The sequence below is a fragment of the Pseudochaenichthys georgianus genome, chromosome 16 (genome assembly GCF_902827115.2).
Source record: "Pseudochaenichthys georgianus chromosome 16, fPseGeo1.2, whole genome shotgun sequence".
In the NCBI taxonomy this organism is placed as follows: Eukaryota; Metazoa; Chordata; class Actinopteri; order Perciformes; family Channichthyidae; genus Pseudochaenichthys; species Pseudochaenichthys georgianus.
This window is the reverse complement of record NC_047518.2, coordinates 45,791,602-45,816,840: the sequence shown is the minus strand read 5'-3', so window position 1 is coordinate 45,816,840 and position 25,239 is coordinate 45,791,602. Positions and strand designations below refer to the sequence as shown.

The 25,239-nt window shown below is 43.3% G+C and overlaps 2 protein-coding genes across 7 annotated transcripts in view; both read left to right on the top strand.

Moving 5' to 3' along the window:
- The window catches only part of LOC117460575 (killer cell lectin-like receptor subfamily B member 1B allele C), a 461,418-nt gene that overhangs the window by 237,553 nt on the left and 198,626 nt on the right, over window positions 1–25,239 (top strand). The window lies entirely within an intron of this gene.
- Window positions 15,107–25,239, top strand: part of mef2d (myocyte enhancer factor 2d) — a 159,617-nt gene continuing 149,484 nt past the window's right edge. For 4 of the 6 annotated variants that reach the window (XM_071206008.1, XM_071206007.1, XM_071206010.1 and 1 more), the window contains exon 1: window positions 15,107–15,314. The gene's annotated coding sequence lies outside the window, so the exon portion shown is untranslated. The remainder of the gene's footprint in view (window positions 15,315–25,239) is intronic. The other 2 variants (XM_071206009.1, XM_071206006.1) reach the window with 1 other exon arrangement.

The following is a 25,239-nucleotide window of genomic DNA, read 5'->3' as shown; positions in this document are numbered from 1 at the left end:
CAGATCTTGTTCTTGTGTAAAAGTAGAAGTACTCAGATCTTGTACTTGAGTAAAAGAAGAAGTACTCAGATCTTGTACTTGAGTAAAAGTAGAAGTACTCAGCTCTTGTACTTGAGTAAAAGTAGAAGTGCTCAGATCTTGTACTTGAGTAAAAGTAGAAGTACTCAGATCTTGTTCTTGAGTAAAAGTACTCAGATCTTGTACTTGAGTACAAGTAGAAGTACTCAGATCTTGTGCTTGAGTAAAAGTCGAAGTACTCAGATCTTGTACTTGAGTAAAAGTAGAAGTACTCAGATCTTGTTCTTGAGTTAAAGTAGAAGTACTCAGATCTTGTACTTGAGTAAAAGTAGAAGTACTCAGATCTTGTACTTGAGTAAAAGTAGAAGTACTCAGATCTTGTACTTGAGTAAAAGTAGAAGTACTCAGATCTTGTTCTTGAGTAAAAGTAGAAGTACTCAGATCTTGTACTTGAGTAAAAGTAGAAGTACTCAGATCTTGTACTTGAGTAACAGTAGAAGTACTCATATCTTGTACTTGAGTAAAAGTAGAAGTACTCAGATCTTGTACTTGAGTAAAAGTAGAAGTACTCAGATCTTGTTCTTGTGTAAAAGTAGAAGTACTCAGATCTTGTTCTTGAGTAAAAGTAGAAGTACTCAGATCTTGTACTTGAGTAAAAGTAGAAGTACTCAGATCTTGTTCTTGTGTAAAAGTAGAAGTACTCAGATGTTGTACTTGAGTAAAAGTAGAAGTACTCAGATGTTGTACTTGAGTAAAAGTAGAAGTACTCAGATGTTGTACTTGAGTAAAAGTAGAAGTACTCAGATGTTGTACTTGAGTAAAAGTAGAAGTACTCAGATGTTGTACTTGAGTAAAAGTAGAAGTACTCAGATCTTGTACTTGAGTAACAGTAGAAGTACTCAGATCTTGTACTTGAGTAAAAGTAGAAGTACTCAGATCTTGTACTTGAGTAAAAGTAGAAGTACTCATATCTTGTACTTGAGTAAAAGTAGAAGTACTCAGATCTTGTACTTGAGTAAAAGTAGAAGTACTCAGATCTTGTTCTTGTGTAAAAGTAGAAGTACTCAGATCTTGTTCTTGAGTAAAAGTAGAAGTACTCAGATCTTGTCCTTGAGTAAAAGTAGAAGTACTCAGATCTTGTTCTTGTGTAAAAGTAGAAGTACTCAGATCTTGTACTTGAGTAAAAGTAGAAGTACTCAGATGTTATACTTGAGTAAAAGTAGAAGTACTCAGATGTTGTACTTGAGTAAAAGTAGAAGTGCTCAGATGTTGTACTTGAGTAAAAGTAGAAGTGCTCAGATGTTGTACTTGAGTAAAAGTAGAAGTACTCAGATCTTGTACTTGAGTAAAAGTAGAAGTACTCAGATCTTGTACTTGAGTAACAGTAGAAGTACTCAGATCTTGTACTTGAGTAAAAGTAGAAGTACTCAGATCTTGTACTTGAGTAAAGTAGAAGTACTCAGATCTTGTTCTTGTGTAAAAGTAGAAGTACTCAGATATTGTTCTTGAGTAAAAGTAGAAGTACTCAGATCTTGTACTTGAGTCAAAGTAGAAGTACCAGAGTGTAGGAATACTCTGTTACAGTAAAAGTCCTGCATTCAAAATGTTCCTCAAGTGAAAGTAGAAAAGTATTCTCATCTAAATATAGTGAAAGTAGCGACAGTAAAAGTAGTCGTTGTGCAGATTGGTCCATTTCAGAATAATATATATGATATGTTTTATAATGATTGATCATGAAAGTGTTCTCAAAGCTGGTGAAGGTGCAGCTAGTCTGAATGGCTTTGTAGACTGCAGGGTAGCTGGTGGATTTACTCCAGGTGGAACTAAAGTCTGATCTGAAGTCTGATTTAAAGGTCACCTATCATGCTAACAGGTCTCAGATATATACAAATATATAAAAAACATGTCTATGAAGTGTTTTGCTCAAAATACCAAACAGATCATTCTAGCCACGCCTCATATCCCTCTGTTTCACTTCCTGTTTCAAAAGTGCTGATTTGGGGTATAAAGCTTAACACGTTTTTTTTTGATAAAATAAAAAAGGAGGGTCTGAGCTCATGCGGGACCCGGCAGCTACCGTCTAAACTAAATGCTGCCGTGATGAAACTCCGTATCATGGATTATCAAGGCTCTGAAACAGTCTGGAGCTCAAAGGCTTTCTCTCTTGCCGGTTATACCACAAGGTGAGTTCCTTTCTACTTCCTGCTTCTTCACACACATGCTCTCCAGTACAGGTTAGCTCTGAGTGTTAGCGATGCTAATGTAAACACCGACCATATTACGTCCAAAACAGTCGGGCATTGTTTCTGATAGCAACGTTTCTGATTGGCCCGTGGGTCCACATTTCAGATGTTACGTCATATTGGACGCAAATCTGGATCAGCTCCGTTGTTCCCCCGTTTTTAGAGATTTGGGTACGGAGGAAAAGAGAGAGGGTTTTATTTTCTGACGCTGCGTGAGTTCCCCGACACACCGGGGACACATGTTGATGTAGAGAAGACATCAGAAAGTGCATTTTGCATGATAGGTCCCCTTTAAGACTTGATTATATTTCACATCATTCATCCACATCTCTAAAGTAACTAAAGATATTAAATACATGCAGTTGAGTAGAAGTACACCATGTACCTCTGTAGAACTGTAGAGGAAGTACAAAGTAGGCCTATCATAACATGAAAATACTCAAGTAAAGTACCGCAAAATTGTACTTTAAAAACATCACTGGATATTATCTTCTTTCTTTTTGAACGCATAATATTATAATTTCAAGCAGCCTTCTTTCAAAAGATATGTATTGCTCTTTCTCTCTCTCAGGGTTTTTAACAACAGCTTTAAATTCACAATGCAACTTCACATTTCATAACAGCGGGTCATTTCTGCACTGACCTCCCGACCTCTGAGTGCTGAATATTCAGACTGAGTTTCTCTTTATATTTGAAGTACTGTTTCAGTGAGTCAGGTTATTATCAGGATATTGTTACGAATGGGTGAAGCAGGTAGGACTCAAATGCAGAATAACGAAAAGCGAGCTTTATTAAATAATAAAGCTGTGGCAAAAACAAGGCAGAATCCAAAATATCCAATAAAGCTGCACAAGGAACACAGACCGTGAAATAACATGGAGGGGAAACAATGAACCGACATGGAACACAGGGGAAGACTAGACTAAATACACAGAAGGGTAATCACAGAACAAGACACAGCTGGACAGGGCAGGAGAAACACAAGGACAACAGGTGAACACAATCGGGTAATCAGGGAGGGAAACAGACAGAAAGCAGACAGGCAGGAAACGGGGGTGAACACTTTACACAATAAAACTCAAGGACAAGAAAAACACCAACACAGACAAAACTACAAACGTGACAAAACATCAGAATCGTGACAGAACCCCCCCTCAAGGGACGGATCCCAGACGTCCCAAAAAAAAAAGGTCCAGCAGGGTGGGTGGAGGGGGACCGGAGGGAGGACACATAACTAGGGCCAAGAAAGGGTGGGTGGAGGGGGTCTGGAGGACGGGTCTCGGGCGGACGGCCCGGGGGAAAGGCAGAGACCAAGGAGGGGGTCTCGGGCGGAAGGCCCGGGAGCAAGGCAGAGACCAAGGACGGGGTCTCGGGCGGAAGGCCCGGGGGCAAGGCAGAGACCAAGGAGGGGGTCTCGGGTGGACGGCCTGGGGGCAAGGCAAAGTTCAAAAAGGGCGAAGGCCACAGCGGGCAAACTCAGGGGGCCGTGCATTAGGGCAAAAGCAGCGGCAGGAAGAGTCAGGGGGCCGGGCCCGAGGACGAAGACCGCGGCACTCAGGGGGCCGGGCTCGAGGGAGAAGACCGCGGCTCTCAGGGGGCCGGGCTCGAGGGAGAAGACCGCGGCTCTCAGGGGGCCGGGCTCGAGGGCGAAGACCAGACAGCTCCGGAGGCCGGGCAGGACCCGGTGTCGGCCGAACAGGAACCGGAGCCAGTGGGACAGGCTTCGGCAGGATCCCCCACGGAACAGGACAAGGGGTTGGCAGGACCCCCGGCAGAAGAGTTGTCGGCGGGACCCCCAGAGGAACAGGACATAGGATTGGCAGGACCCCCGGCAGGAGAGCAGTCGGCGGGACCCCCGGCAGGAGAGTAGTCGGCGGGACCTCCAACGGGACAGGACAAGGAGCTGGCAGGACCCCCGGCAGAAGAGCAGTCGGCGGGGCCTCCAACGGTACAGGACAAAGGGTTGGCAGGACCCCCGGCAGGAGAGCAGTCGGTGGGACCTCCAACGAGATGGGACAAGGAGCTGGCAGGACCCCCGGCAGGAGAGCAGACGGCGGGACCTCCAACGGGACGGGACAAAGGGTTGGCAGGACCCCCGGCAGGAGAGTAGTCGGCGGGGCCTCCAACGGCACAGGACATAGGATTGGCAGGACCCCCGGCAGGAGAGTAGACGGCGGGACCTCCAACGGGACAGACATACGATTGGTAGGACCCCCGGCAGAGGAGTAGTCGACGGGCCTCCAACGGGACAGGACATGGAGTTGGCAGGACCCCCAGCGGAACCTCCAACAGACCAGGACATTGGGTAGGGACTTGAGACATGACTCGAGAGGGGAACTAGAGACGGAACTCCAGAGGGGACTAGAGGAGGAACAAGAGGAGGGACTAGAGGAGGAACTAGAGGAGGAACTAGAGGAGGGAACTCGAGAGGGGAACTAGAGAGGGGACTCGAGGAGGGACTAGAGCAGGGACTAAAGGAGGGACTAGAGGAGGGACCTCGAGAGGGGACTGGAGAAGTGACTAGAAGAGGGACTAGAGATGGGACTAGGGAATTGACTAGAGGCGGGACTTGAGTAGGAACTAGAGATGGAACTCGAGAGGTGACTGGAGAGGGGACTCGAGAGGGAACTGGAGAGGGGACTAGAGAAGGGACTAGGGAAGGGACTAGAGAAGGGACTTGGGAAGGGACTTGGAAAGGGACTAGAGAGGTGACTAAAAGGGAGACTGGAGAAGGGACTAGAGGAGGGACTATGGCAGCTGGGACCAGGACTGGGGCCGGAACCATGGCTGCTGGGGCCAGAACTGGGGCTGTAACCATGGTTGCTGAGGCCGGAACCAGGGCCGGAACCATGGCCGCTGGGGCCAGAACCATGGCTGCTGGGACCGGCACTGGAGCCGGAGCCGCTGGAGTACGGGCTGGAATCCTGGCCTTGCATCTTCCAGAGACCTTTTGGAGGCTCCGTGGACCTCCAAACGCCAGACGGGTTCCTGAGAAAAGGTCTGAGGTTGGAACTGGAGCCGCTGGAACCGGAACCGAGGCCTGGACCATGGCTGTGTGGGCCAGGTAATCGAGCAATAAAACATAGCTCTGCGGGCCGGTACTGGTGCATGGATCCATGGCTGTGGAAACCGGAACTGAAGCCGGGATCATGGCTGTTGGAGCACGGGCTGGAATCCTGGCCCTGCGTCTCCTAGAGGCTCTTTGGAGACTCCGTGGACCTCCAACAGGACCGTAGTCGGATCCGAGGAAAGGGTTAGATGCGTCGGACCAGTCCTCAGGACAACTTGTGAAAAGCTGTAACCACTCCGGCAACGAACTCCTCAACCAAGGCATTTCGGCCACCTCCATTCGTGCCCTTTCCACTCGGCATGATAACATTGAAGGGAAAAGTCTAGATCGAACAGATCTAACTCAAAATCTTCCATATCCGCTGGGTCCATTTTTGGTCGGTTCATTCTGTTACGAATGGGTGAAGCAGGTAGGACTCAAATGCAGAATAACGAAAAGCGAGCTTTATTAAATAATAAAGCTGTGGCAAAAACAAGGCAGAATCCAAAATATCCAATAAAGCTGCACAAGGAACACAGACCGTGAAATAACATGGAGGGGAAACAATGAACCGACATGGAACACAGGGGAAGACTAGACTAAATACACAGAAGGGTAATCACAGAACAAGACACAGCTGGGCAGGGGAGGAGAAACACAAGGACAACAGGTGAACACAATCGGGTAATCAGGGAGGGAAACAGACATAAAGCAGACAGGCAGGAAACGGGGGTGAACACTTTACACAATCAAACCCAAGGACAAAAAAAACACCAACACAGACAAAACTACAAACGTGACAAAACATCAGAATCGTGACAGATATAATGATATGATTCTAATGTGAAGAAGACTATTTAGTACACTGCATGGTCTAAAGTTAGCAGTCCGTGGGTTTATCTTGGGACATTAATTATGAAATGTTTGAATAATAACTAACTGAAGGAGGTTGTTATTAAATAAAGAAGAAATAATTTTTAAACATTTGTGACCCATATTTGATAAAGGTCTGGTTTGGTGTATATCAGTATGTAGTGTCTCTACTTTAAAGAGTCCTCTCCTGCTGATGTTCAGGTGTATATCAGTATGTAGTGTCTCTACTTTAAAGAGTCCTCTCCTGCTGATGTTCAGGTGTATATCAGTATGTAGTGTCTCTACTTTAAAGAGTCCTCTCCTGCTGATGTTCAGGTGTATATCAGTATGTAGTGTCTCTACTTTAAAGAGTCCTCTCCTGCTGATATGCAGGTGTATATCAGTATGTAGTGTCTCTACATTAAAGAGTCCTGTCCTGATGTTCAGGTGTATAGCAGTATGTAGTGTCTCTACTTTAAAGAGTCCTGTCCTGATGTTCAGGTGTATATCAGTATGTAGTGTCTCTACTTTAAAGAGTCCTCTCCTGATGTTCAGGTGTGTATCAGTATGTAGTGACTCTACTTTAAAGAGTCCTCTCCTGATGTTCAGGTGTATATCAGTATGTAGTGGCTCTACTTTAAAGAGTCCTCTCCTGCTGATTGTATAGTGTATATCAGTAAATAGTGTCTCTACTTTAAAGAGTCCTCTCCTGATGTTCAGGTGTATATCAGTATGGAGTGTCTCTACTTTAAAGAGTCCTCTCCAGCTGATGTTCAGGTGTATATCAGTATGTAGTGGCTCTACTTTAAAGAGTCCTCTCCTGCTGATTGTATAGTGTATATCAGTAAATAGTGTCTCTACTTTAAAGAGTCCTCTCCTGCTGATGTTCAGGTGTATATCAGTATGTAGAGTCTCTAATTTAAAGAGTGCTCTCCTGCTGATGTCCCGTTGTATATCACTATGTATTGTCTCTACTTTAAAGAGTCCTCTCCTGCTGATGTTCAGGTGTATATGCAGTGTCTCTACTTTAAAGAGTCATCTCCTGCTGATTGTATAGTGTATATCAGTAAGTAGTGTCTCTACTTTAAAGAGTCCTCTCCTGCTGATGTTCAGGTGTATATCAGTATGTAGTGTCTCTACTTTAAAGAGTCCTCTCCTGCTGATTTGCAGTTGTATATCAGTATGTAGGGTCTCTCCTTTAAAGAGTCATCTCCTGCTGATGTTCAGGTGTATATCAGTATGTAGTATCTCTACTTTAAAGAGTCCTCTCCTGCTGATGTTATAGTGTATATCAGTATGTAGTGTCTCTACTTTAAAGAGTCCTCTCCTGATGTTCAGGTGTATATCAGTATGTAGTGTCTCTACTTTAAAGAGTCCTCTACTGCTGATTTTCAGGTGTATATCAGTATGTAGTGTCTCTACTTTAAAGAGTCCTCTCCTGCTGATATTCAGGTGTATATCCATATGTAGTTTCTCTACTTTAAAGAGTCCTCTCCTGCTGATGTTCAGGTGTATATCAGTATGTAGTGTCTCTACTTTAAAGAGTCCTCTCCTGCTGATGTTCAGCTGTATATCAGTATGTAGTGTCTCTACTTTAAAGAGTCCTCTCCTGCTGATGTTCAGCTGTATATCAGTATGTAGTGTCTCTACTTTAAAGAGTCCTATCCTGCTGATGTTTAGGTGTATATCAGTATGTAGAGTCTCTACTTTAAAGAGTCCTCTCCTGCTGATGTCCCGGTGTGTATCACTATGTAGTGTCTCTACTATAAAGAGTCCTCTCCTGCTGATGTCCCGGTGTATATCATCACTATGTAGTGTCTCTACTTTAAAGAGTCCTCTCCTGCTGATGTCCCGGTGTATATCAGTATGTAGTGTCTCTACTTTAAATAGTCCTCTCCTGCTGATGTTCAGGTGTATATCAGTATGTAGTGTCTCTACTTTAAAGAGTCCTCTCCTGCTGATATTCAGGTGTATATCCGTATGTAGTTTCTCTACTTTAAAGAGTCCTCTCCTGCTGATGTTCAGGTGTATATCAGTATGTAGTGTCTCTACTTTAAAGAGTCCTCTCCTGCTGATGTTCAGGTGTATATCAGTATGTAGTGTCTCTACTTTAAAGAGTCCTCTCCTGCTGATGTTCAGGTGTATATGCAGTGTCTCTACTTTAAAGAGTCCTCTCCTGCTGATTGTATAGTGTATATCAGTAAATAGTGTCTCTACTTTAAAGAGTCCTCTCCTGCTGATGTTCAGGTGTATATCAGTATGTAGAGTCTCTAATTTAAAGAGTCCTCTCCTGCTGATGTTCAGGTGTATATCAGTATGTAGTGTCTCTACTTTAAAGAGTCCTCTCCTGCTGATGTTCAGGTGTATATCAGTATGTAGTGTCTCTACTTTAAAGAGTCCTCTCCTGCTGATGTGCAGCTGTATATCAGTATGTAGTGTTTCTACTTTAAAGAGTCCTCTCCTGCTGATGTCCCGGTGTGTATCACTATGTAGTGTCTCTACTTTAAAGAGTCCTCTCCTGCTGATGTCCCGGTGTATATCACTATGTAGTGTCTCTACTTTAAAGAGTCCTCTCCTGCTGATGTCCCGGTGTATATCAGTATGTAGTGTCTCTACTTTAAAGAGTCCTCTCCTGCTGATGTTCAGGTGTATATCAGTATGTAGTGTCTCTACTTTAAAGAGTCCTCTCCTGCTGATATTCAGGTGTATATCAGTATGTAGTGTCTCTACATTAAAGAGTCCTGTCCTGATGTTCAGGTGTATAGCAGTATGTAGTGTCTCTACTTTAAAGAGTCCTGTCCTGATGTTCAGGTGTATATCAGTATGTAGGGTCTCTACTTTAAAGAGTCCTCTCCTGATGTTCAGGTGTGTATCAGTATGTAGTGTCTCTACTTTAAAGAGTCCTCTCCTGATGTTCAGGTGTATATCAGTATGTAGAGTCTCTAATTTAAAGAGTGCTCTCCTGCTGATGTCCCGGTGTATATCACTATGTATTGTCTCTACTTTAAAGAGTCCTCTCCTGCTGATGTTCAGGTGTATATGCAGTGTCTCTACTTTAAAGAGTCCTCTCCTGCTGATTGTATAGTGTATATCAGTAAATAGTGTCTCTACTTTAAAGAGTCCTCTCCTGCTGATGTTCAGGTGTATATCAGTATGTAGAGTCTCTAATTTAGAGAGTGCTCTCCTGCTGATGTCCCGTTGTATATCACTATGTATTGTCTCTACTTTAAAGAGTCCTCTCCTGCTGATGTTCAGGTGTATATGCAGTGTCTCTACTTTAAAGAGTCCTCTCCTGCTGATTGTATAGTGTATATCAGTAAGTAGTGTCTCTACTTTAAAGAGTCCTCTCCTGCTGATGTTCAGGTGTATATCAGTATGTAGTGTCTCTACTTTAAAGAGTCCTCTCCTGCTGATTTGCAGTTGTATATCAGTATGTAGGGTCTCTCCTTTAAAGAGTCATCTCCTGCTGATGTTCAGGTGTATATCAGTATGTAGTATCTCTACTTTAAAGAGTCCTCTCCTGCTGATGTTATAGTGTATATCAGTATGTAGTGTCTCTACTTTAAAGAGTCCTCTCCTGATGTTCAGGTGTATATCAGTATGTAGTGTCTCTACTTTAAAGAGTCCTGTCCTGATGTTCAGGTGTATAGCAGTATGTAGTGTCTCTACTTTAAAGAGTCCTCTCCTGCTGATTTGCAGTTGTATATCAGTATGTAGGGTCTCTCCTTTAAAGAGTCATCTCCTGCTGATGTTCAGGTGTATATCAGTATGTAGTATCTCTACTTTAAAGAGTCCTCTCCTGCTGATGTTATAGTGTGTATCAGTATGTAGTGTCTCTACTTTAAAGAGTCCTCTCCTGATGTTCAGGTGTATATCAGTATGTAGAGTCTCTAATTTAAAGAGTGCTCTCCTGCTGATGTCCCGGTGTATATCACTATGTATTGTCTCTACTTTAAAGAGTCCTCTCCTGCTGATGTTCAGGTGTATATGCAGTATCTCTACTTTAAAGAGTCCTCTCCTGCTGATTGTATAGTGTATATCAGTAAATAGTGTCTCTACTTTAAAGAGTCCTCTCCTGCTGATTTTCTGGTGTATATCAGTATGTAGTGTCTCTACTTTAAAGAGTCCTCTCCTGCTGATGTTCAGGTGTATATCAGTATGTAGTGTCTCTACTTTAAAGAGTCCTCTCCTGCTGATGTTCAGGTGTATATCAGTATGTAGTGTCTCTACTTTAAAGAGTCCTCTCCTCCGCTGATTGTTTATGGTGTATATCAGTATGTAGAGTCTCTACTTTAAAGAGTCCTCTCCTGCTGATGTCCCGGTGTGTATCACTATGTAGTGTCTCTACTTTAAAGAGTCCTCTCCTGCTGATGTCCCGGTGTATATCAGTATGTAGTGTCTCTACTTTAAAGAGTCCTCTCCTGCTGATGTTAAGGTGTATATCTGTATGTAGTGTCTCTACTTTAAAGAGTTCTCTCCTGCTGATGTTCAGCTGTATATCAGTATGTAGTGTCTCTACTTTAAAGAGTCCTCTCCTGCTGATATTCAGGTGTATATTCGTATGTAGTTTCTCTACTTTAAAGAGTCCTCTCCTGCTGATGTTCAGGTGTATATCAGTATGTAGTGTCTCTACTTTAAAGAGTCCTCTCCTGCTGATGTCCCGGTGTATATCAGTATGTAGTGTCTCTACTTTAAAGAGTCCTCTCCTGCTGATGCTCAGGTGTATATCAGTATGTAGTGTCTCTACTTTAAAGAGTCCTCTCCTGCTGATTTTATAGTGTATATCAGTAAGTAGTGTCTCTACTTTAAAGAGTCCTCTCCTGTTGATGTTGAGGTGTATATCAGTATGTAGTGTCTCTACTTTAAAGAGTCCTCTCCTGCTGATGTTCAGCTGTATATCAGTATGTAGTGTCTCTACTTTAAAGAGTCCTCTCCTGCTGATGTTCAGCTGTATATCAGTATGTAGAGTCTCTACTTTAAAGAGTCCTCTCCTGCTGATGTCCCGGTGTGTATCACTATGTAGTGTCTCTACTTTAAAGAGTCCTCTCCTGCTGATGTCCCGGTGTATATCACTATGTAGTGTCTCTACTTTAAAGAGTCCTCTCCTGCTGATGTTCAGGTGTATATCAGTATGTAGTGTCTCTACTTTAAAGAATCCTCTCCTGCTGATTTGCAGGTGTATTTCAGTATGTAGTGTCTCTACTTTAAAGAGTCCTCTCCTGCTGATGCTCAGGTGTATATCAGTATGTAGTGTCTCTACTTTAAAGAGTCCTCTACTGCTGATTTTATAGTGTATATCAGTAAGTAGTGTCTCTACTTTAAAGAGTTCTCTCCTGTTTATGTTGAGGTGTATATCCGTATGTAGTTTCTCTACTTTAAAGAGTCCTCTCCTGCTGATGTTCAGTTGTATATCAGTATGTAGTGTCTCTACTTTAAAGAGTCCTCTCCTGCTGATGTTTAGGTGTATATCAGTATGTAGAGTCTCTACTTTAAAGAGTCCTCTCCTGCTGATGTCCCGGTGTGTATCACTATGTAGTGTCTCTACTTTAAAGAGTCCTCTCCTGCTGATGTCCCGGTGTATATCACTATGTAGTGTCTCTACTTTAAAGAGTCCTCTCCTGCTGATGTCCCGGTGTATATCAGTATGTAGTGTCTCTACTTTAAAGAGTCCTCTCCTGCTGATGTTCAGGTGTATCTCAGTATGTAGTGTCTCTACTTTAAAGAGTCCTCTCCTGCTGATGTCCCGGTGTATATCAGTATGTAGTGTCTCTACTTTAAAGAGTCCTCTCCTGCTGATGTCCCGGTGTATATCAGTATGTAGTGTCTCTACTTTAAAGAGTCCTCTCCTGCTGATGTTCCGGTGTATATCACTATGTAGTGTCTCTACTTTAAAGAGTCCTCTCCTGCTGATGTCCCGGTGTATATCAGTATGTAGTGTCTCTACTTTAAAGAGTCCTCTCCTGCTGATGTTCAGGTGTATATCAGTATGTAGTGTCTCTACTTTAAAGAGTCCTCTCCTGCTGATGCTCAGGTGTATATCAGTATGTAGTGTCTCTACTTTAAAGAGTCCTCTCCTGCTCAGTCCTCTCAGACTCTAACACCAGTATTGATATACAAACACAAAGTCTATAGTGAGTCTTTAACACAAATAAAAAGCTTATTTAATGGACTTCTGAAAAGATTCCTCATTCGATCAACAGGGGGCGCCAAACTGCTCTGTCTGTCTGTCTGCACTCTAACATCACATGAGAGCAGCGTCAGTGGCTGCGAGCGAGGATCTGTTTCCTGTCTGGCTTTTCCTCCAAACGCTGGTCTTGTCCTTTTCCCCCGTAACATTTCCCTGACCCCTGACCTCAGGAACACCCATCTGCAGCTCCCATCTGACTGCTGCAACTCTCCTCCATCCCATAAGCCTCTTATGTAAAGCAGGAAACACTGTGTAATCTGCGTGTGTGTGTGTGTGTGTGTGTGTGTGTGTGTGTGTGTGTGTGTGTGTGTGTGTGTGTGTGTGTGTGTGTGTGTGTGTGTGTGTGTGTGTGTGTGTGTGTGTGTGTGTGTGTGTGTGTGTGTGTGTGTGTGTGTGTGTGTGTGTGTGTGTGTGTGTGTGTGTGTGTGTGTGTGTGTGTGTGTGTGTGTGTGTGTGTGTGTGTGTGTGTGTGTGTTTTTCCTCCACTACAGTTCAGAGGTACATGCTGTACTTGTACTCCACTACATGTATTTAATACCTTTAGTTACTTCTCAGATGTGGATGAATGATTTGAAATCTAACCAAGTGTTGAATCAGACTTTAGTTCCACCTGGAGTAAATCCACCAGCTACCCTGCAGTCTACAAAGTACTTCAGACTAGCTGCACCTCCACCAGCTACCCTGCAGTCTACAAAGTACTTCAGACTAGCTGCACCTCCACCAGCTACCCTGCAGTCTACAAAGTACTTCAGACTAGCTGCACCTCCACCAGCTACCCTGCAGTCTACAAAGTACTTCAGACTAGCTGCACCTTCACCAGCTACCCTGCAGTCTACAAAGTACTTCAGACTAGCTGCACCTTCACCAGCTACCCTGCAGTCTACAAAGTACTTCAGACTAGCTGCACCTTCACCAGCTACCCTGCAGTCTACAAAGTACTTCAGACTAGCTGCACCTCCACCAGCTACCCTGCAGTCTACAAAGTACTTCAGACTAGCTGCACCTCCACCAGCTACCCTGCAGTCTACAAAGTACTTCAGACTAGCTGCACCTTCACCAGCTACCCTGCAGTCTACAAAGTACTTCAGACTAGCTGCACCTTCACCAGCTACCCTGCAGTCTACAAAGTACTTCAGACTAGCTGCACCTCCACCAGCTACCCTGCAGTCTACAAAGTACTTCAGACTAGCTGCACCTCCACCAGCTACCCTGCAGTCTACAAAGTACTTCAGACTAGCTGCACCTTCACCAGCTTTGAGAACACTTTCATGATCAATCATTATAAAACATATATATATATTATTCTGAAATGGACCAATCTGCACAACGACTACTTTCACTGTCTTTCACTATATTTTGATGAGAATACTTTCTACTTTCACTTGAGGAACATTTTGAATGCAGGACTTTTACTGAAACAGAGTATTCCTACACTCTGGTACTTCTACTTTTACTCAAGTACAAGACCTGAGTACTTCTACTTTTACTCAAGAACAAGATCTGAGTACTTCTACTTTTACTCAAGTACAAGATCTGAGTACTTCTACTTTTACTCAAGTACAATATCTGAGTACTTCTACTTTAACTTAGAGTACTCCTCCCACCTCTGCCTAAATATCTTAGCTGTATCAACATGTATTAAGGTATTTCCTGTATGAGGGAGTTATATTTGACAGGTTGACTGATGTTGTTCTTAAATACACACTGACTCTCCTGACTTCTCCTCCCTTACTTTCACTTTGAGCCATAAATAATAATTTAAAAAAACATCATAATACGCACGAGCTGTATTACTTTAAATATCCCAGGCATGCTTTTTGCTGACGTCACATGACGCAACCTTACGCACGACAACCCAAACGGAAGCAGCTGCACAAAATAGAACCCGTACGTCGGCTACGTCAAATATGTCTTTAAACTCAATGATGTTAACGTGAAGTTGTGTTCACGTGTTTTATTCCTGACTGTAACCGTCACTGCGCGTCACCCCGCCTGTCACTGTCAACATCGTGTTCCTCCGCCGGGGACAGACAAAGTAGTGCGCAAATCACCCCCTTATTTATCATCCAGTCAAAGTAAAGCCGAGTCACACACAGCATGAATTTAATTTAAAATATGCATTTACAACAGAGTGAATCATTATGTTGTATACATGCTGTAATTAATAGCAATACAAAAAAAAAACTGCTCTGCTGTGTGAATATACGTTATAATTTAAATATGTCACGAGAGGTCTATAGTAAAACAGATTGAATGTATTAATCCCAATTAGGAAAATGTGTGTGTTGCATGTAAACAAGGCATTGCACATGAGTTATACATAATAACATTGAAAATACACACGCCAATGACAATACAATTTGTGAGTTAATTTAAGTTAAATTAAGTAGCATTCCTCATATAGATACGTGATGACATTCCCTCCTTTATATTTGTTGTAGGCTAATTTTGACTCAAAAAACATATATTAAAATGACACAATTAAAAAATAATAACTTGATATGTATTTTTATGACACTCACATATATATATATATAAGGAACCATGTTACCTGTATTTAAGTAAAAAGCAATGAAAGTGCCGCCTTGCTCTCACAACATGACAGGCGGAGGGATATCAACTCTTAACACATGATGTCGCCAGCAGCCCTTCCTACTTCACAGCTCACCTTCCTCTAACTCCGCGCTAGCGATCTGATTGGTTGAAGCGGCGCCAGCAACTCGCTTCCATTGGCCCGAGCGGCTGTCAGTCATAAAGCAATGCCACTCAGGCTAGATTAGGGCACCATTTGCCATAACTAAATAGTTACCTTGTACATCAAGTAGGGGAGAATTTTTGAAATTGGTCGCTCGGCGGAGAGTTTTCTACTCTTCTTCTTCTTCGGCGAAACCTTTGCTGTACGTGAATGCAACGCAAAGTGTGACGTTTGAGGTCTCGTCAACACAGATGTGGATACAGTGCTCGGGTAAGTGTTCGCATTTCAGCTACATTTTTGTTTCTCTTCCTGTGTTTGTGCAGCTCTGACAGCTGTGTGTGTCTGTCCAGATGTGCAGATTCGTGCATGTTTTTTCGCCTCGGAGTGGCCATCTGGTAGTTTTGGATGCTTTGTATGGAGAAAAACCTCAGTCTCGCGCTGTGTTTTGCGTCAAGGACACGCTTTGCTTCATGCAGTTTGCTAAGTTATCCTCAGTATTGCAGTTGAAGCTTTCTTCCCCCTGTTTCCCTCCTGGAAATACCCCCTTGCGAACCCTCTGCTCGGTGCCGTGTGCGCAACAGTAATAACACTCCATTAGGGAGCTGTCAGGAACGATTTACGACAAGTGTCAGCCGGGCTTTAACGCGATTTCTCTTCATTCCTGCAAATGGATTTCATCTCTGAGAAAAGCACGTTCAGGTTATTGACAACTTTATCGCGCCATCAATTTGGTTTACGCGTGAAATGACAGGTTTACATCGCAGAGGAAAAGTGGGCAGATACAGGGTTGTCTATAACACTGCTGTGATTGGTAAAATGTATCTTTTTGTTGTTGTTATATAAAACGAGCAGATTGGATGTGTTTCCTCTCATCCTCGGAGCTATTGTGCCTGACGAATCATCTCGTGTCTCTTCAATGAGCCCATTTCCGACGATTGTGCTCTCAGTGCTGTGCGTAATTGCTTTTCTCCCGGGAGAGAGTGCCATCAAACTTCTAATTTCCTCCTCCAACCCGGAAACCATTTTGCTCTTGGAATCAGTCTAGTAATGATGGCATCAATAACCCAAAAATAAAGACGTCAGGGCAGCTCTGATTTCTTCTCATGTTCTCTGTCAGTTTCTCCACATTGTTGTGTAGGCAGGATCCAGATTGTGAGGTCTAAACTTACTTTAAACATGTATCGCGTTACAATTACTAGTTACCTGTAGGGAAAAGTAATCAGTAACTTCAGCTGAGTATCAAAATATAAAAGTAAAAGATTACTTTGCGTTACTTTTGGATTTCCTAAATATCCAATTCAATGCAACTATGTTGTTTTTTTTTTAATGTGACATTAGAAAAGGAAAATCAGATAATCAGGATAAAAAATATCTCCTACTTATATTTTAAGATAGTGTAACAGTAATCTGATTACATTGTGTGTGCCTGTATACAGTCGTATTGGCGTTCGGGGTTATAAAGTTGGTCACTATTGTTGGAAACGTACCTAAAATGTAAACGCTGCATGTGTTTTAGCATATTTGTGTCTCTATGTTTGCATCGTTTTCAAAAGTGCAACACGTTACTGCGAAAGGAAATGTTTTGGGCACGTTTGCACCTGGCGGCCACCGTACGTTTACTGTAAAATGTAATACAATTGTGAAAAAGTCTCATTAAAAGTTCCCTTTTCATCTGCCCAGCACTGGATACCCCACATATTACAACAAGCCATATCATATCTTGAATTGACTATAATACCCTCGAAGCAGTGCAGGATTTCTGTCTGCTTTCTTTGGCGTTAGAACGTCAAAAACAGAATTATCGTCTACAAAAATGTAGTTTTTCTTACACAATCAAATCTTTATTATTATTAATCCCCCCCCCAGAGATTGTCAGACCCCAGCCGTCACTTTCAAACCCGTACACATGTGCCTTGGACTCCAGCAACACAATGATGTCATGGTATATATGACATCATTCAGCGGAGGACAGGTGAGCGATTCAGCATGCTTGCAGGTGAAGTTGCCAAAAAGGTGTCGGAGGACCCCGAGGGAGACGGTCCAGATAAAGGTGCAGAGCAGATTGAGTGTTTGGCAGGAGGAGGTTGGATGTCTACTACTTATAAGATGGAAATCACCAACCTTCCCGCTCTCTGTGGATGGAAGACATTTTCAATAATACACAGCTAAGAAGACATCTTATATAAATTGAAAGGCTTTCCCTCCCAAGAAGTTTAAAACATGATATGGGGGCCGTTGTGTTCCTACGCAAAGAGACTTCCCTTCACCAACATCCCACAATAAGCTCCTATTTGACTATATATTTATGCATTTCTGTTCTACGTGGCCGACAGATGCAAACGAGCTACAACGTCCCAAAACACTTTCAGAAACGATGCAGGAATGAGTGCTAAAATGTGGAAATGAGTCAGCAATTTAGCACATCGTGTCCCTTCGTCTGGAAGTCAGTGGTTTATTTGAATTTGTTTTTGGTTGTTAGCCTGAAATAAGGTCTGTGGTTAACACGAGCTGAAGAGAATATTATTCTAAGACATAACATACGTCAGTAAATACCCTACTGGTGAGTTTAAAAACAGCGGTTGCTAACAAGTGTCTAAATGAGACGAGTTAACATCATCACGCCCAACGTTAGCCACCTTTAGCTTAGCGGTGGTGACGTGAAGTCATGTGACCGTGCTGTAGTTCCTTTATAGCCCAACATTAGCCTCCTTTAGCTTAGCGGTGGTGACGTGAAGTCATGTGACCGTGCTGTAGTTCCTTCATAGCCCAACATTAGCCGCCTTTAGCTTAGCGGTGGTGACGTGAAGTCATGTGACCGTGCTGTAGTTCCTTTATAGCCCAACATTAGCCACCTTTAGCTTAGCGGTGGTGACGTGAAGTCATGTGACCGTGCTGTAGTTCCTTTATAGCCCAACATTAGCCACCTTTAGCTTAGCGGTGGTGACGTGAAGTCATGTGACCCTGCTGTAGTTCCTTTATAGCCCAACATTAGCCACCTTTAGCTTAGCGGTGGTGACGTGAAGTCATGTGACCCTGCTATAGTTCCTTTATAGCCCAACATTAGCCGCCTTTAGCTTAGCAGTGGTGAGGTGAAGTCATGTGACCGTGCTGTAGTTCCTTTATAGCCCAACATTAGCCTCCTTTATCTTAGCGGTGGTGACGTGAAGTCATGTGACCATGCTGTAGTTCCTTTATAGCCCAACATTAGCCTCCTTTAGCTTAGCAGTGGTGAGGTGAAGTCATGTGACCGTGCTGTAGTTCCTTTATAGCCCAACATTAGCCTCCTTTATCTTAGCGGTGGTGACGTGAAGTCATGTGACCATGCTGTAGTTCCTTTATAGCCCAACATTAGCCACCTTTAGCTTAGCGGTGGTGACGTGAAGTCATGTGACCGTGCTGTAGTTCCTTTATAGCCCAACATTAGCCACCTTTAGCTTAGCGGTGGTGACGTGAAGTCATGTGACCCTGCTGTAGTTCCTTTATAGCCCAACATTAGCCACCTTTAGCTTAGCGGTGGTGACGTGAAGTCATGTGACCCTGCTGTAGTTCCTTTATAGCCCAACATTAGCCGCCTTTAGCTTAGCAGTGGTGAGGTGAAGTCATGTGACCGTGCTGTAGTTCCTTTATAGCCCAACATTAGCCACCTTTAGCTTAGCGGTGGTGACGTGAAGTCATGTGACCCTGCTGTAGTTCCTTTATAGCCCAACATTAGCCACCTTTAGCTTAGCGGTGGTGACGTGAAGTCATGTGACCATGCTGTAGTTCCTTTATAGCCCAACATTAGCCACCTTTAGCTTAGCGGTGGTGACGTGAAGTCATGTGACCCTGCTGTAGTTCCTTTATAGCCCAACATTAGCCACCTTTAGCTTAGCGGTGGTGACGTGAAGTCATGTGACCGTGCTGTAGTTCCTTTATAGCCCAACATTAGCCACCTTTAGCTTAGCGGTGGTGACGTGAAGTCATGTGACCCTGCTGTAGTTCCTTTATAGCCCAACATTAGCCGCCTTTAGCTTAGCAGTGGTGAGGTGAAGTCATGTGACCGTGCTGTAGTTCCTTTATAGCCCAACATTAGCCACCTTTAGCTTAGCGGTGGTGACGTGAAGTCATGTGACCGTGCTGTAGTTCCTTTATAGCCCAACATTAGCCACCTTTAGCTTAGCGGTGGTGACGTGAAGTCATGTGACCGTGCTGTAGTTCCTTTATAGCCCAACATTAGCCGCCTTTAGCTTAGCAGTGGTGAGGTGAAGTCATGTGACCGTGCTGTAGTTCCTTTATAGCCCAACATTAGCCTCCTTTATCTTAGCGGTGGTGACGTGAAGTCATGTGACCATGCTGTAGTTCCTTTATAGCCCAACATTAGCCTCCTTTAGCTTAGCGGTGGTGAGGTGAAGTCATGTGACCATGCTGTAGTTCCTTTATAGCCCAACATTAGCCGCCTTTAGCTTAGCGGTGGTGAGGTGAAGTCATGTGACCGTGCTGTAGTTCCTTTATAGCCCAACATTAGCTTTTTACTTCAGAAATCATAAAGTGGTGTTGATGTGTGGAGATTAACTTGCTGAACAAACCTTCAAGTAACATAACAGATCTTATTTTTTGCAATATTCCAAAATCTAATTGAAAATCTGACTTCGGGGTCTGCCTACAAAACATAGGTCCTCCCCACACCGCTCTATATAATGCCTGTACCACTATCACCACCATCATCTCCATTAGCTGCTGCATCTTAGCAGGATGGAAGAACTGTTGATGTTGCACTTCAGTTGAAGATGCCCTCCTCCTCACATCCCATCCATGCTGCAGAGTCTCTCCTTTAAGTCTCCCAAAGGCCACTCGTGTCCTCACACAGGGAACACAATCCATACATTGGAGAATATAATGTAGCTGGACTTGTTCTGTGGAAAGGGGCTTACAGGCTGCAGATAAGTGGTGGGCTCAGCTCCAGTAATGGGCTTTTGTGTCCCTGAGAAGCGTAACTGCAGGCTGAGTAAAGCCCCCCGCCAGGACAAAACTTTAAGGGGACACTTTTCTTTTTATAGTGAGAGTAATCTTAATTCTCCTGAACACCCATCCAATTTCATTTCCAGTGGGGTTTTTTTCTCAGCCATGTGCTCCATCGTGTGCTCTGTTAGCTTCAGTCAAAACAAAGCAGGGAGGTGGGGGGGAATAAGCCACCAACACCCCCTCCTCTCGCTCCGCACTGCTGTTCGTTTGAGGAAGTACAATCATTTTCTCCGGATGCAACTTCCTGTTGAAGTCCAACACAGCCGCGGTCTCTCCAGATGTTACGGAGAGCGGCTGCATTACATTAACGCACACAACGTACACAATACCTGTTTTTTTATTACTGCACATATTTTATTCCATTCTATTTCTATGTAAATACTGCTATATTTTACTATCTTTTTAATGTTATTATAGTTTTCCTAAAATAGTTCTATCTGTGTTTTACATTTTTGTTTTACTTGTATGCACCTCCACATTTGATTTGATTTGATTTATTTTGAATGTGTAAAACAATAATACAAAAAAAGAATAATGAAATGAAACATGAGAATTATAATACTATACAAACTTAAGGAGTTTCAAATTGATAAACAAAAATATTACTGACTTGTAAATTATATATAAACAAATAATCTACTTAAAAGCAGGGTAGGTAATTAACTTCAGAAACACTTGTTGTTATATTCCATGGAATGATCTGAACATCCCGATAGCAGTGAATATATTAAGTGCTTTGACAATACATCCATAACAAAATGTCTCTGTGGAAGCCGTGGCGCTGTAAAAAGCACGACCAATCATCTGAGCCGGGCCGGCTAAAGTAACTGGATGGCCTACCTGCCTGTCAGCCTTCCATCTAGGCACACACTGATCTCGTGCCCTCATTGGTCACGAGCGCGTTCCTGTGTGTTGGAGGAGGGGCTCTGTGAGGAAGGGGCAGATTTTCTCCGGTGGTGTATTTTCAAATTCCCTCAAAAAACCTTTAAATACACATCTAAAAAAGGGTGGGAAGAATTTTACACTTATTTAATCCCACCCCTTCTCCCAAAATCTAAATTATTAATTTATATATATATACTTATTTTCTTAAAGAAATAATTTTTTTATTGCAAAACATAAAAACAACAAATAAATAAACAACCAAAAGAGGTAAATAGTAATCAAGAAAATATCAAATCCCTTGTACGTGTAATAAACCTGATTCTCATTCTGACAGCAGGATACAGTTGAATCTGCGGTCTTTTAGCACGTATACCTGGATATCTGTTGATTGTGTATATACATATTTTTATATATATTTGTATTTTGTATTCTTCGGGATTGTGGGAAACGGTATTTACACACAAACTGAAAGATTGACGATAGAGTTGACTTTGCCTTCGATAATCTGTCTTATCACCGGTGTTCAGGATGCAGCCAACGAGTGTTTTTATGTTATACTCCCCGTTTGTTTTTCTGACACAATCCATTACATGTGTACGATAGCCGACCCCGGCCAAGGTGCTACAACGACTACCAAACATTTCCACCAAGATAAACGCACTGCACTTTGGAAAAGGATGCAAAAGTAAAAACACGTGCAGATGGACGCGACAGCTTCGTTCACTTTTAGAAAACATTTTAGCAACTTGACGAAACAAGCGTTTACTAAAAGCTGCAGAAAGCAAACGATGCAAAGCAAACACTGCAAGAAGCTCAAAACACAACCGAAACAAGCGCTCCGGTGCACACTGCACTACGATATATAGGGAGGCTGTGGCTCAGTGGATAGTGTGCTGGACTTCGAATTAGGGGGTAGCAAGTTCGAGTCCCGCTGCAGTCAGCATGTCGTTGTGTCCCTGAGGCTCTTCACCCCAAAGTGCTCCGGTGGGGATCGCCCACAGTGTTGAATATGTAAGTCGCTTTGGATAAAAGCGTCTAACATGTGACATGTGATGTAACATAGCATACATATTGATGTATCTATATACATGCTGAATTGCACGGTTTAAAAGCATTTGGCTGCTGATGTTGAAGTAGTGCCAGACAGGAAGTAGGTGACTATTAAAGCTAAATGGAGGCGAGCGCTGTGTTGCGGAGGGCCTGTCCATCGTCACCTCATCGATTTGGCCTTTTGAAACCCTCGTACCGCGGATGAGCTTCATGTGTGTCCTGTGCGCTGACCCTTCTTGTAAGCCGATGTGAGACACTTCCACCGCTGTCAAACTGAAACTCTCACCCCACAAGCCGAGCTCCTTTTTCAGACGGTTTCGAAGCCTTTTTTAGCAGAAAGGACCAATTACTACCTGCTCTGCCTCGGTGCCGTTCGTGGCCCTCTTTCGTGAGCTGATTCCAGGGCAGATTTAGTCCGCGGCTGTTCCCACGCTGAGCGATGAGAACAGGAAGAACTCAGCGGCGCAGCAGGCCTCGTGCCTTCTGCTGTTATGGCTGTGATTCAATCGTGGCAGGGCGAAGACATGTCCTCCCTGCCTCTCTGCTAATGGAACTTAAAGCCAAAGGTGTTTTCTCGTACAACGAGGAGACCATCAGCCACTTCACGTGGGAAGTGTAGCCGCATTGAGCTTCTCCTCACAATCCACTCTTTTGTTTACGTGATATTCTACACAGTTGCTTTGACATAACAAATAATCATGCATCTGCTAAGTATGGTTTATTTTACAAGTTGTAAAAAACCAAGGCCTTCTATTTGTACCGTATCGTTGTTGCTGTTTTTACAACCTGAAATGCTTAGTTGATTCAAGTTGCAAGGCTTTATTGTCATGTGCACAGACGCTACAGTGTAGATATGGCCATGACACATTACGTCACAGGCTCCTCCAACAGTGCAACATGAATATATAGGACATCAAACAAATAGTTGATTGAAAATCTATCATTTTGAAGCTCAAAAACAGCAGTTTTTCTTTGTTTTGGTGATATTCCCTGTAGTGTGTGTTCTATAGCTTTGTGTGCATGTCAATGGTCTGCAAAGGCTAACATCCCTTCAAGCCAAAGGTGCTTTCTCGTACAAAGAGGAGACCATCAGCCACTCAATGTGGGAAGTAGCAGAAACTAGCCTCTCTGCACAGTACTCCACTCTCCACCTCCTGCTGTGATTTCTCTTTTTTCAAAATGGCCTCCCTTTCTGTGGCAGAGAAGCATCACACAGGGTGGAGGGACACCCAGATCTGCTGTCCATACCTACGGTTTGTTTCCTTTGGCCCGCACTGCAGTGGAAACGTCCACAGTTTTTGGATTTTGATTCATTTTCAGTTCCACGTGCCCACCAACGCAAATCTAAACAAGTCACATGACTCACAATTGGCAGGTTGCTCGTGTTCAGCACTTGGAGTAACTCTCAGTGATGAAAGTGTATGTTTTAATGGTGGAAAATGTTCAACATGTGGATGTGACAGCTGTTTGGGACAGTTATTATATAGATAATCTGTTTTCACTAGTGTCGAAACAATAGAGTTCAACGATGAGTTTAAGGAAGTGGAAATCCAATCCATATGAAAAAGATTCTGGTCATTAGTAGGGGTGTAACGGTTTACAGAAGTCACGGTTCGGTTCGTACCTCGGTTTGGGGGTCACGGTTCGGTACGGTTCGGTACAACAAGAAAAAGCAAAAAAAAGTCCCAAATGCGTAATTCCAGGTTTGTTGTTATTTATTTTTGAACAGTAGCGCAAGTTTGAGTTTCAAAATAAGGAACTCTGACATTTTGAATAATTAACTGTATTAAACAGTTAAAAACAAACCACACACTCAGATGGCCATAGTATCTATAATGGCTGATGTCAAACTAAAAGGTTTCATCAAGCTGTAAAACTAAAAAGAATGTCTTACATCATAAATAATAAGAACATGTTTCAAGAGCGCATAGTCGTTGAAAAACATATGCCAAAAGCTTCCGTTATTTATTTTGGTCTCTCGGCTCTCATGTCTATTGGCTTCTTAAACACAGCGGGGATCAGCTGTTGAACTGCTGTTGTCTTTTGCCGGGCTCCGGTGATTGGCAAATCTGGGTGATGCCTTCTGATGTGATTTAGCATGTTTGGCGTGTGTTACCATTAGCATACCGCACCGCTGTAGAGCAACACCGTCCTCGTCCGATCCACCACTCGCACACTTCATCGTTATTGTAGTCCACAGGGAACCCGAAATGTTCCCACACAGCTGATTTAAAAGAAGCAGGTGGGTTCTAGCTCCTGTCTGTTATCTGAAATCGCCATACTAACTTTTCTTCTTCTTGTATTTAGTTCGTTTTGTTGTTGTTTCTTCTTGTTCTTCATTTGTCCTTTAAGGGCAGCTGGCAAACAGATTTTAGGCGCAATACCGCCCCCTGGAGTATATATAGTGTAGTGGATGCTGCCCTGAATGACAGACTTTTTTCCCACTCGTAAAAAAAAGGCGTATTCGTCGTGTGACTGCATGCACCGAACCGTGAAGGTACGGGATGAATACGGATACCGTTACACCCCTAGTCATTAGTCATCATGTTCAAGGCAAACTCACCAAGGACGATATTCGGTACGTGCTCATCTTTCTCCGAAATGTGTTTCTGGCGAGAAATAAGTCTCGCAGTTGTTGAATTCATTTTTTCTGGAGTTTCCCGAGGCATCAAGACGCCGTAGTTTATAATATGCATAGTTCTTTCACTATTGCACCTTTTTATCTTCTGTTTCGTGTTTTTCAATGTTGTTCTCGCTCGTTGGTTGTCCAGTTCTCAGCATTCAAACTCCGAAGGTTGATGAAGGCGATGATCAGCGTCTGAAAGCTCTGGAAAGAAAGATTGTCATGTTTCTATTTGCAGTAGTATTCTGGCTCAATCAATTCCTCATATGGTTGGTATACTTTTGGTCTGCAGTTTACTGAACGTTGCTCTGGTCTTCTGACGTCTAGGGACTACGACCTTTGGCACGTTGAGACATCGGGGAGAATTGAACGCGTGTGATTTCTGTATTCCTTGCCTGTTGTTGCTCTGCTGTAATTCACCAGCGTTTACTCTCAGCTGGGAACCTTGGAGAATAAAACTGCCCAGACTGTGGTTAGCTCTCGGGTCGATTTCTGGGCTCGCAAAGCATAACAACCCGCTCTATTAAATGTCAATACCCACCTCAGTCCAACATGTAACAACATAATGGTGAAGCCCCTCGGTTCGGGGTTATTTCATGGTGGCCTTTATCACTTATCAGTCATTTGGTCTGAGCC